Here is an 11,843-nt window from a genome sequence, read left to right on the forward strand (position 1 = left end):
AAAGGACTAAAGAGAATAATGGACTGAAAACTCGTGAGCTTAAGTTTGTAACCTGTGAACACTACGAAGATCCAGCAAACAGGCAGACAGACACGTCGTGACCGATGAATGTCGCCCCTGAGGATCAGTAAACGCTGTCAGAATGGCTGAGCAGTAGCCGAGATCAGCTCTAAAGCCATAAATTTGGATCACATCTCCCGCAGGCTGAGGTTCGGATCAAAAGGAGGAGGGAATTGTTAAGAAAAGAAAGAACAGGCCCCAGATGGAGTCATCTGTACGAAGCTTCCCATGAGCAAACCCCAACTGAGCACCTAACCTCACTGCAGATCCAGCCTCTCGCAGGAGTGGCATTTTAAAGCAGCCTGGAATTTTCTGACCAGCATTAGGGAGGTCACCGTAATGACAGGCCCCTAGCCTTCCCCTTCCTGCAAAGGAAAGTACCTTTCCTGAACTAATCCTTGCTTTTGTCCGTGACTTCCTTGTCCCTGCCCCCTTTGGCCTACCAAAGCCTTCCACTTTGTATAGCTCCTTATGACTTGCTAGATGGGAAGCGGCCTGACTCCTGACTCATTGAATAAAGCCAATTAGATCTCCAAATTTAGCTGAATTTTGTTTTTTAACCTAATTGTCTCAAACCCCCTTAACCCACACCAGCTTGACACAGGTACAGCTTTGTTGTAGGGAAAGCTGCTATTTCTTTTTTTTTTTTTTTAAGATTTTATTTATTTATTTAACAGAGAGAGTGAGAGAGCACAAGCAGGGGGAGCAGGAGAAGGAAAGGGAGAAGCAGGCTTCCCGCCGAGCAGGGAGCCCGATGCGGGGCTCGATCCCAGGACCCCGGGATCATGACCTGAGCCGAAGGCAGACGCTTAACCATCTGAGCCACCCAGGCGCCCCGAAAGCTGCTATTTCAAAACTTGCTCTCCATGCTCATCTCTTCCTTGGAGCCTTCCTTGATCTGCAGCCTCAGCAGGCAACTCTTTGTCCAGATCACGACACAGTGCAAGGTGCGCGCGTGGCCCCCGCTGACTCGTGACATCCTCAGAGCCAAGAACAGAGACAGGATTGCCTTCCTTCCCCGAGCATCTTGCACAGCACCTGCACACAGGCCTGGGTAAATGGAATGAGGGAATGAATTGGTGAGTGAATCGAGGGCCAGGGATGACACAACACTTCCCTGTCCCGACTGGGTGACCGGCTGCAGCAGCACTCGTGTTCTGCACAGAGCACATGCCTTCCCGAGGTCTCACCTAAGTCACCAGAACAGGGCAGCTAACTGGGTGCCACTGCTGATCCTGGGGGCGGGGTGAGGATCAGCATGGTAGAAGCCTTTGTGTTTGGGGGGCTTGGGCTTTATGTATCTCCTCACGAATCTTCCCTCCTGCCCCCCACTCCGAGGGAGGCACTGTTAGGGTGTCCCGTGTCCCAGGAGGAGCTGTGGTTCAGGATGGAAAGCTATAGCGCTCCATGCATTTCTCCAGAGAGCTTTAGTCCTGCCCTAAGTGGCCATTCACTTCAGCTATTCCCCAACCGCCCAGGGGAAAATCCACTTAATCTCTCCACCGTTAAACAAAAACGTTCATCTTGAATATCCACGGGAACAACACGGTGCCTCCACCAGCCTGGCTTGCTCAGGGAAACCAGGGGCTGGCCCAGAAAAGGACAAGGTTCTCCCCACTCCACCCTGCAGACCATGCAAGGCGGGGCCCAACTGCCCTAAACGTGCCCTGAGCGCTCACAACGCCGCCCAAGCCCGGCCTGGCACGGCACCCCTGGGAAGGAGCTGACAGGGCTGTCGAGGCAGCTCCCTGCTCCCCACCCAGGGAGGTGCCCGGGCCCTGCTGCTCAGACCGCAAGCTGCAATGACGAGGCACCTTTTCTTTGTGCACAAGGAAAGCAGGCCTGGCGGCACTTGGCCGGGCGCCACACCAGAGCTCACCTTTCATTAGTGCCAGGTCTCTCCAGCCCCAGGCCTTCTGGGGTGATGCCGAGGGTCAGCCCCCCCACCCCCCCACCACCACCAGTTTGGTCCTGGGATTGGCCAAGGAGACCCAGGATCCCGTCTGCAGTGGCAGCCCAAACAAAGGCCTCTCTCCCAGAAGCACAGTGCTGGCTGAAGCAAAAGCACCAGTATGGCCTGTTCCAGCGTAAACCCAGGAGCAATGCAAGTGTCCACCCAAAGGGGACAGCAGCTGACCTTCCTCCGCACCAGGGAGGAAAGCACACAAACTCTGTGGGGGAAGATTTAAGATGCACAGTGATGAAAACAAAAGCAAGATGTATGAAGGATTTGAGACCTTATTTAATTTTTTTTAAAGGTTATATTTATTTTTGAGAGAGAGAGAGCACAAGCAGGGGGAGAGGAAGAGGGAGAAGCAGACTGCCCGCTGAGCCGGGAGCCTGATGCGGGACTCAATCCCAGGACCCTGGGATCATGACCTGAGCCGAAGGCAGACGCTTAACCGACTGAGCTACCCAGGCGCCCCCCTTATTTCATTTTTTTTATTGTGTTTTTTTATTAAGTAATCTCTATCCCCAACGTGGGGCTCGAACTCACAACCCCAAGATCAAGAGTCGCATGTTCCACTGACTGAGCCAGCCAGGCAGCCCGAGACCTTATTTTAAATATTTATGTTCATGGGTAGAAAAGAGGTGGATGGGGGAAGACTGGAAGGAAATAAACAGAATATGTAGATTGTGGTGATCTCTGGATGGTGAGATTATGGGGGCCTGAGGTTTCCTTCTGTGTGTGTATCAGTCAGGGTCCAGAGAAGCAGAACTTGAAGGAGACCTATATTAAGGGCTTTGTTGCAAGGGACTGGCTCATCCATTCTGGGCGCTGGCTAGGCAGGTAGGAAACATGCAGGCAGGCATCCAGAAGGGCAGCTGGGCTCTCAGGCACCGGAGGCTTTGCTCTCCAGGTGCAACCACTTTTTTTTAAGATTTTATTTTATTTTTATGGGTTTTTTTTTTAAGATTTTATTTATTTGTCAGAGAGAGAGAGTGAGTACAAGCAGGGGAAGCTGCAGGCAGAGAGAGAAGCAGGGTCCCCGCTGAGCAAGGAGCCGGATGCGGAACTCGATCCCAGGACCCCGGGATCATGACCTGAGCCGAAGGCAGACGCTTAACGACTGAGCCACCCAGGCGCCTCTATTTTATGTAATTATTTTTGAGAGAGAGAGAGAGAGAGAGAGCATGCCAGTGCGTAAGAGTGGGGTGGGGGAGGGGCAGAGAGAGAGAGAAAGAGAGAATCTTTTTTTTTTAAAGATTTTATTTATTTGACAGAGAGCGACACAGCGAGAGAGGGAACACAAGCAGGGGGGGTGGGAGAGGGAGGAGCAGGCTTTCCGCTGAGCAGGGAGCCCGATGCGGGGCCCGATCCCAGGACTCTGGGATCATGACCTGAGCCGAAGGCAGACACTTAACGACTGAGCCACCCAGGCGCCCCGAGAGAGAGAGAATCTTAAGCAGGCTCCATGCTCAGCGTGGACAAGGTTCAATCTCACAACCCTGAGACCATGACCTGAGCCGAAATGAAAGTGGGACACTTAACCAACTGAGCCGCCCAGGTGCCCCTTAAGATTTTATTTTTAAGTAATCTCTACTCCCACTGTGGGGCTCAAACTCAATCCTGAGATCAAGAGTCTTATGCTCTACTGACTGAGCCAGCCAAGTGCCCCACTTGTTTTCTTCAGCCTTTCAACTGACTGCATCAGATCCACCCCAGGTTATATCTAGAATAATCTCCTTTACTGAGAGTCAACTGATCACAGACTTTAATCACATCTATAAAACACCTTCACAGCAATACCTAGGTTACTGTTTGAATAAGTGGGAGACGGTAGCCTAGCCAAACTGAACATAAAACGGACCATCACCGTATTTTTTTTTTTTTAAGATTTTATTTATTTATGTGACAGAGAGAGACACAGTGAGAGAGGGAACACAAGCAGGAGGAGTGGGAGAGGGAGAAGCAGGCTTACCACGGAGCAGGGAGCCCGATGCGGGGCTCGATCCCAGGACCCCGGGATCGTGACCTGAGCCGAAGGCAGATGCTTAACGATTGAGCCACCCAGGTGCCCCAACCATCACAGTATTTCTGTTAAATTTCCTAATTTTCTATACAGAACATGTGTTACTTATATAATTTTTTTAAGCGATAAATCACTAAACTACCACAAGATACCACTTGGCATCTACCAGATGGTTAAAATAAAAAAAGACAGATGATAACAAATGCTGACAAGGATATGGGGACATTGGAACCCTCATCCACCCTCATCCACCACAAAATGGTGTAACCACTTTGGAAAACAGTCTGGTGGTTCCTCAAATATTTGTTTAAAAAAGACACAATAGACTCAAAAAGGAGTCATTTGTGCTAAACCCCATATAAGCAAACCAAAACTTGACACCTAACTTAATTGCAGAGTCAGCCTCCCTCACGAGTGGAATTTTAAGCCAATCCGTCTGGAATTTCCTGATCAGCACTAGTGAGGTAGTCTGTGAAATAAACTCCTTCACCCCCTTCCACCAAAAAGGTGACCTTGCCTGAAATAATCCTTTGTTTTGTTTATGACTTCCTTGTCTCTGTCCCCATCTGCCTATAAGAGCCTTCTGCTCTTTTCTACTTGCTGGGTGGGATGCTGCCCAACTCCTGACTCGATGAATACAGCCAATTAGATCTTCGAATTTACTCAGGTGAATTTTGTTTTTTAACACAGGTAAGCACAGAATTGCTATATAACCTACTCCTAGGTGTAAATCCCAGAGAATTGAAAACCCATATCCACAGACGTTTTTACATCACCATTCAAAACAGCGTTATTCATAACAGCAAAAATGTGGAAGCAACCCAAATGTCCATCAACCCATAAATGGATAAACCAAACGTGGTGGATCCCTACAATGGAAAATGACTCCTCAATAAAATGGGGATAAAGCACCACTATGGACTACAACACGGATGAGCCTTGATCACATTAAGTGAAAGGAGTCAGTCCCCCCAAACCACATATTGTAGGAGTCCATCTATCTGAAATGTCCAGAATAGGCCAGTTCATGGGTTCAGAAAGTAGCTTAGAGGTAGCCCTGGCCTGGCGGGGAGGGGAACGTAGGGAGCAACTACTAATAGGTGTGGGCTTCTATTTGCGGTGATAAAAAATGTCCTAAAACTAGATGGTGGTAATGATTGCACAATTCTAGAATTCTGTGATTGCACAGTTCCAAAAATCACAAACCTGTACACTTTAAAAGGGCGAATTTTGTGATGTGTTAACTATATCTCAGGGAAGCTATGATTTTTTAAAAAGAAGCATTACATACATGAGAAAGGAAGGAGCCACATGTGCTGGGTGAGTTGCCTCCTGTCTCCAAGTTCCCTTCCCCACAGGTGCCTCCCTCACATGGTGCTCTCCCCCAGTGCCCAGGACCCCAGGCTCTGCAGATGTCCTGGAGAAAGCCATCTGCAAAACTCAATTCAGAATCCTCTCTTCTCATCGATCTTCCCTTGGCATCCAGGCCACGAGGGTCCAACACCTCTCAGCGCCAGCACAACATTGCCAGGAGGAGCTCACAAGCCTGTGAAAATGACAGTAGCTGTCCAGCCCTGCTCAACTCAGTCGAATTGGCGTCCTCCAGGCAGAGAGTAGCCCCACGGGGCTCTGACCCAGCTCTCAGAGCCTGGCACAAAGGGAGAACTCAACCTCTGTGTTGCAAGAATGAGCCCATTTTCTAGATATTTGGAAACCACAGGCCTGAGAAGGGCGGGGATCCACCCAAGGCCATGAAGGTCTCCGATTCCCTCCTCCACTCTCTCCCCTGATCACACCCTGGGACCTCTCCAGTGAGAGACAAAGGTGACTTGAGTCACAGAACCACTTCCTAGAGAGCTCTTTGCCAAATATGTATCAAGAGCTCTAGAAGAGTTACCACCGTCTGACCCAGCACTTTCCCATTTACAACTCTGGTTCTGGAAACAACCTGCTAGGAGGGCAAAGGTTAGGTGCCAAAATGTTTCCTGCAGGATAATACATAATGGTGAAAAATGGAGACACTCCAAACATCCATCATTGAGGGATGGCTAGTAAATGGGGACATAGCTCTATGATAGGACAATACACAGCTAGTAAAAATGATGTCTTGGAAGAATTTTAGAATGCTAGAGGGAAAATGTAGGAGAAAATGGCAAATTGTATATGATCCTGACAATGTGTTAAAAATAATAATGTTTTAAAAAGAACCCACAAGAGCAAACATATATTGAGCAATGACTACCTATTTTCAGCCTCACCTGATACCTGAGGTCCAGATGTGCCCTGCTCCCATTTACCAGCCCCTCTCCAGAACTTGACCCTTGACCCTGTTTTATTTTCTTCATAACAATCCTCATAAATCAGTATTTGTCAAAGGAACGAACCACTCCAACAGTGGTCCTCTTTGGGTGGGATTACACATGATTTTAGTTTACTTTTAAATTTTCTATACCTTCCAGGTAAAGCATGTTTTACTTTTATATTTAGGAGGGGAAAAAACTGTTTTTAAAAGCAAAAGCAAAACCAAAAGTCAACTAAAAAAAAACCTCAGAGTTCTCGTGAGCGAGTTGAACCTTCCTGGGGGGCAACATTATTGAAAGAAGCATTTTCCCAAAAATGCCGAAGGAAATTTTGGGCATTGAGAGAAGAGATGGATTTATTAAAACTTAATCAATTTATAAGCCTGTAGGGGCGCCTGGGTGGCTCAGCTGGTTAAGCGTCTGCCTTCAGGTCATAATCCCGGGGTCCTGGGATCGAGTCCCAAGTCGGGCTCCCTGATGCTCAGGGGAGAGTCTGCTTCTCCCTCTGCCCCTCCCCACCTCTCACTCTCGCTCTTGCTCTCTACCTCAAATGAATAGATAAAATCTTAAAAAAAAAAAAAGGTCCAAGCCTGTAGAGAGTGCCTACGAGTGGGCCCTCTACTTGACATTGGGGGGCGTAAGGCTGGACTCAAACTCACACAGGAATTACCCCAGGTCCCTGCAGGCCACAGCCCTGGACTGCAGTCAAGGAATGTGTCCCGCGGACCCAGACTGGGATGCCGGTTCCACTGCAAGCCCAGTGCTGGCTTGTGGCCCTCCATGCCCGGGCCAGGCGTGCCCCAGGAGACACCCGCAGGCCTGGCCCTGCCAAAGCGATGCCCAGCGCTGTCACTCAGGAACACAACTGCTCGCGGCCGTTCACGCCTCATCAGTGCCCGCTCAGGGGATGTGCAGGAGCACCTCAGGGGAGCTCTGCCCTCAACGTCACACGGAGAGCAAAGCTAGGACACGAGGGGGAGCACCCAACGCCTGGGGGTTCGCTCCCAACCTCAAAACATCCCAGGATGGCAGCCAGGCTTATGAAACACAGGGGCAGCTTTACATAATCATGGGAAATCATGAGAAAAAGCGCCTTCCTAAAAATGCATCCCCCCCACCTCGACGGTATTTTTTTCAAGATGGAATTTTGTTTTGCCTTCTTTGGTTTGTAAGAGTCGACCATGTTCACTGGCACTACATTCCAACAGAAGAGAAATCTGTAAAGTAGAAACTGAGAGTCCTCCTCAGTCCTACGCCGCAAAATCCCCGACGGGTCTGTCCTTATAGGTTCTTCGCTTCACCCACACAAACCTACAAACACACATGGACAGGGGCATGCATGCACCCACAAACGCGTGCACGGGCATGCTTTTTATTTATCTTTGACGGAAATAGGATCACGCTCTACCTGCTGTTCTCTACCTTGCTTCTCCTCAGCATCACATCTTCCCACCCCGTGCCGAACTTTCAGTGTTTGGCCGGCTGTAACACACCCAGCGCGGGGGCAGGGGGGAGGGCACCCAGCAAGGCATGGACCCCAGGTCTGTCCAGCTCCGGAACCCAAGTCCTAATGGTCTTCCCCATGTTTGCCTCTGAGAGTCTTAGAACCCCCAAACAGCATTGCCTGAGAGTCTTAGAACTGCTGGCCCCACCCCAGAGCCTCTGATTCAGAAGGTGAGATGTGGTACGCAGGGGATCTGCGTTCGGAATAACTACGTCAGGCGACTCAGATGACCTCGCTAGGTGGGGGACTGTCGTGTCCAGTCGTTGGGGCCATTAAGGAGCTACATTTCCCCACAAGGTGCTGCCAATTTCGGCCCCCAGTCAATATAGTTTGAGTAAATGAGTGAGCCCATTGCTCAGGAGGTCCAGTCTTCACTGATCTGGGAAAATGACCACTCGGGCCCCTGCCAACCCCTGCCCTCTGCCTCCAGACCTGTTTGCAGCCGGGGTTTCCCTCGGGATCACCTTCCAGGCACGGAGTTCAAAGTCTAAGGGCATGAGCATTGTGGGGGGGGTCTTTGTCCTGGAAGGTCCTGCTGCGTACCACGGGCTGAGCAGCCGGAGGACCTGGACCTTGGCTCTGTCCTGTGCCTTAGCCAAGGCACACAGGCTTTACAGGGGTCCACGAAGGTGCTGCGGTGATGCTGCCTGCACGCTCCAGGGCAGGCAAGATAGGAGGGAAAGAGTGTGAGGGAGCTCAGTGTGTGTGTGTGTGTGTGTGTGTGTGTGAGTCACATGGTTCTGGCAACTACAGCTCCCTCATGCCTGGCCCGGCTCCCGCAGGACCCAGCCGAGGTGGGAAATGCTTGGCCCCACACGGCGAGGCTTCCATACCAAGCGCCTCTGCCCAGCATTGCTGATGGGTCCTGGGATTTCCTTCTGAAATGCAGCTCAGAACTCTGTGGTCAGCATTCAGCCTCAGGCAGCCGTTACAATCCATCAGCACTGTCACCGTGACCAAAAGCTACTAGCCTCAATGATAGTGCTAGGCTGTACGTTATCCCTCAGCACGCCAGTTTCCCTCTCAAGCCCCTTCTGGTGATCCTGGAGGTCCCTGGGGAGCCGGCTGTGGGGACTCCTATGAGGACTCGCTCTGCCCTGGCTGCCCCGAGGGTGCCATCTCGCTGGGCGCTGTGTGGGTCCTGGGGATGATGGCCCAGCCTCCTGTATAGGGCTCTGCTTTCAGGTCACTATGGCCTTTTGCTGACACCTGATGCTGACAGCAGGATGTCTGCGCCACCTTCTGGCCTCCAACAGAGCCCCTTTGTGTCTCAACTCCTGAAAAGGCTGGATAGAGGGCGTGGGCCTCAGCAGCCAGATTCCCTCCCCTGCGGTCTCCCTGCTGCTCTCTCCCTGGGTGTAGCTCAGGCAGTTGCTGGCTGTGTGACCTTGGGCAAATGCTGCAACATTATATCTCCATCCCGCATTTACTGAGCACCTACTGTAGGAGACACGGTCATAGTCTCTGGGATAGAGATTTCCTGGAGGTGGCAGAGGACAAGGCAGATGGGAAGGAGGACTGCTGTGGATCCAGGCCATGTGAAGGGTTCAGGAATGGCATTACCAGCTCAGGAAATAACACATGCAAAAGACTCTCAGTGGAGTGAGCTGAGTGTTTTTAAGGAAAGCAAGAAGGCTAGTGTGGCTGGAATGGAGTGAGGGCGGGGGTATGGCTGGAGGAAATGGGAGAGAGGTGGGGGGGGCAGAGCATGCATATCACAGGGGCCTGAAATTCATTCTAAGGCTGAAAGGAAAGCAATGCGGGCTTAGCTGGGAAGCAGCAGTTCTCTCCAGTAGCCACGGGGAGCACAAACCTGGGACTGAAGGAGGACGAGGCGGGTGGGAAGGAGGCATAAGAGCAAAATGGCAGCTTAAAGCCAGGCAGAAAGCTGTGACCAGCAGGACCCAAGGTTTTCCTCCGGAGTGCCATGTGATTTATGCCATGTGATTTATGAGGTGCTTGCGGCTGAATAATGACTCAGGACCTGGGGTCAGGAGTACCACCTTGGAGATGCAGAGTGTTGGAAACACCTCCAGTCGGCCTAGGATTCTGGTTCTGAAGTGCACCCTGGGGAGGGCCCAGAGCCCCTGAAATATGGTTGAAGCCAGGATGAATGGGTCTCATTCACCTGGACCCAGGATGAGAAGAAGCTGTCCCGGGGCGGGGAGGGGGGGGGGCTCCATCACTCCTGGGTCTCCAGAGCCACTTTGAGTTTCCTGCCACCATCAGAGACCAGGGTGGGTGCAGATTGGCAAGGATTAGTCCCCCTCAGCCAGATGGGGAAACTGAGGTTTGGGATTGGAAATCAGTGCTCTACGGAAAATAGAATTAGAAGACACAGCCCTCTCAAGTAGTTTCAAAGCTGTGTCTTCTTTTTTTTTTTTAAAGATTTTATTTATTTATTTGAGAGAGAGAGAGAATGAGAGAGAGAGAGCATGAGGAGGGGAGGGTCAGAGGGAGAAGCAGACTCCCCGCCGAGCAGGGAGCCCGATGCGGGACTCGATCCCAGGACCCTGGGATCATAACCTGAGCCGAAGGCAGTTGCTTAACCAACTGAGCCACCCAGGTGCCCCCACAAGACCTAGTTTAAATCCTTTTTTTTTTTTTTTAAAGATTTTATTTATTTGACAGAGAGAGACACAGTGAAAGAGGGAACACAAGCAGAGGGAGTCGGAGAGGGAGAAGCAGGCTTCCCGCCGAGCAGGGAGCCCGATGCAGGACTCGATCCCAGGACCCTGGGATCACGACCTGAGCCGAAGGCAGATGCTTAATGACTGAGCCACTCAGGTGCCCCTAAATCCTTTTTTTTTTTTTTTAAGATTTTATTTATTTATTTGAGAGAGAGAGAATGAGAGACAGAGCATGAGAGGGAAGAGGGTCAGAGGGAGAAGCAGACTCCCTGCCGAGCAGGGAGCCCGATGCGGGACTCGATCCCAGGACTCCAGGATCATGACCTGAGCCGAAGGCAGTCGCTTAACCAACTGAGCCACCCAGGCCCCCGCTGTGTCTTCTTTTAACAAACTGTGAGCAGCCTGAGGGCAAAGGTGGCCCCTTCCAGGCCTCTGACCATGGTACAGATACCTCGCCCTGATTCTGCAGCCCTCACCAGCTATGGGGCCAGCCTTGGGTGGGTGGACCTGTGCAGGCTAGCTGCCATGACATGCCCCTCTTGGGGTCTGACCAGGCATCTGGGAACCAGACCAGTTGAGGAGCAGCCAACGAGCATCTGGGGGTGGGGTGGGGGACTCACTGTCCCCCATGACCCAGAGCCCTGAATGTGGACTAGGCAAAGGCCACAGAGGGGACACAGGCAGGGCGTGTCCACTGGTCCCTCCCTTGGCTCTCTCAGAGGCTCAGCATCAGGCAGTTCTGGTGCACGCCCCTGCCCAGCCACCAATTTGAGAGGCCCCTCTTTATCTCTCTGTAAAATGGAGCTTCCTTCTGTGTGAGGCATCCACCCTAAAAGGTATCAACCTCATGGGGCATGGGTGTTGGGCATAAACAGTGTCTGTGATGGCAGTCCCCTCCCTACCCGCCACTATGGGGAGCCCCATTGCCCTGGGGGTCAAAGGGTCTGGTAAGAGCAGAGGTGGGTGCACCTGTCCCTACAGACTTGGATCCAAACCCAATAGTCTCCCTAAGGGTCATCAGTGTTATTAGGCTCTAATAATTTGTGAAAGGCCTACCACTTGTAATTTCTCAGTTAACGTCAGCTGGTAGTATCATTACTACTGCTGTGATTCTCATTTTCATAATCCCCATCCCTCTTACAGGCCCCTAAAGCCCTGGGCTTGCTCTCTTGGGGCTGCGGCTTGTAGATGGAGCCATTCTGCTAGGACAGAGCCCCGCATCCACCAGCTCTGTGACCTTGATTGATCCTGCAGGTCTCAATTTGCTCATCTGTAAAATGGGTTACCAATGAGGGTTTCCCCCTCTCAATTCCACCCAGGGCTGCGTGGAGGGGAAGAAGGCGGTGAAGATGCGAGTCAGGCAAACTGTGAGCCC

This window comes from Mirounga angustirostris, unplaced genomic scaffold (assembly GCF_029215605.1).
Source record: "Mirounga angustirostris isolate CCGP_5_RB_7025 unplaced genomic scaffold, mMirAng1.0.hap1 SCAF_1, whole genome shotgun sequence".
Taxonomy (NCBI): Eukaryota; Metazoa; Chordata; class Mammalia; order Carnivora; family Phocidae; genus Mirounga; species Mirounga angustirostris.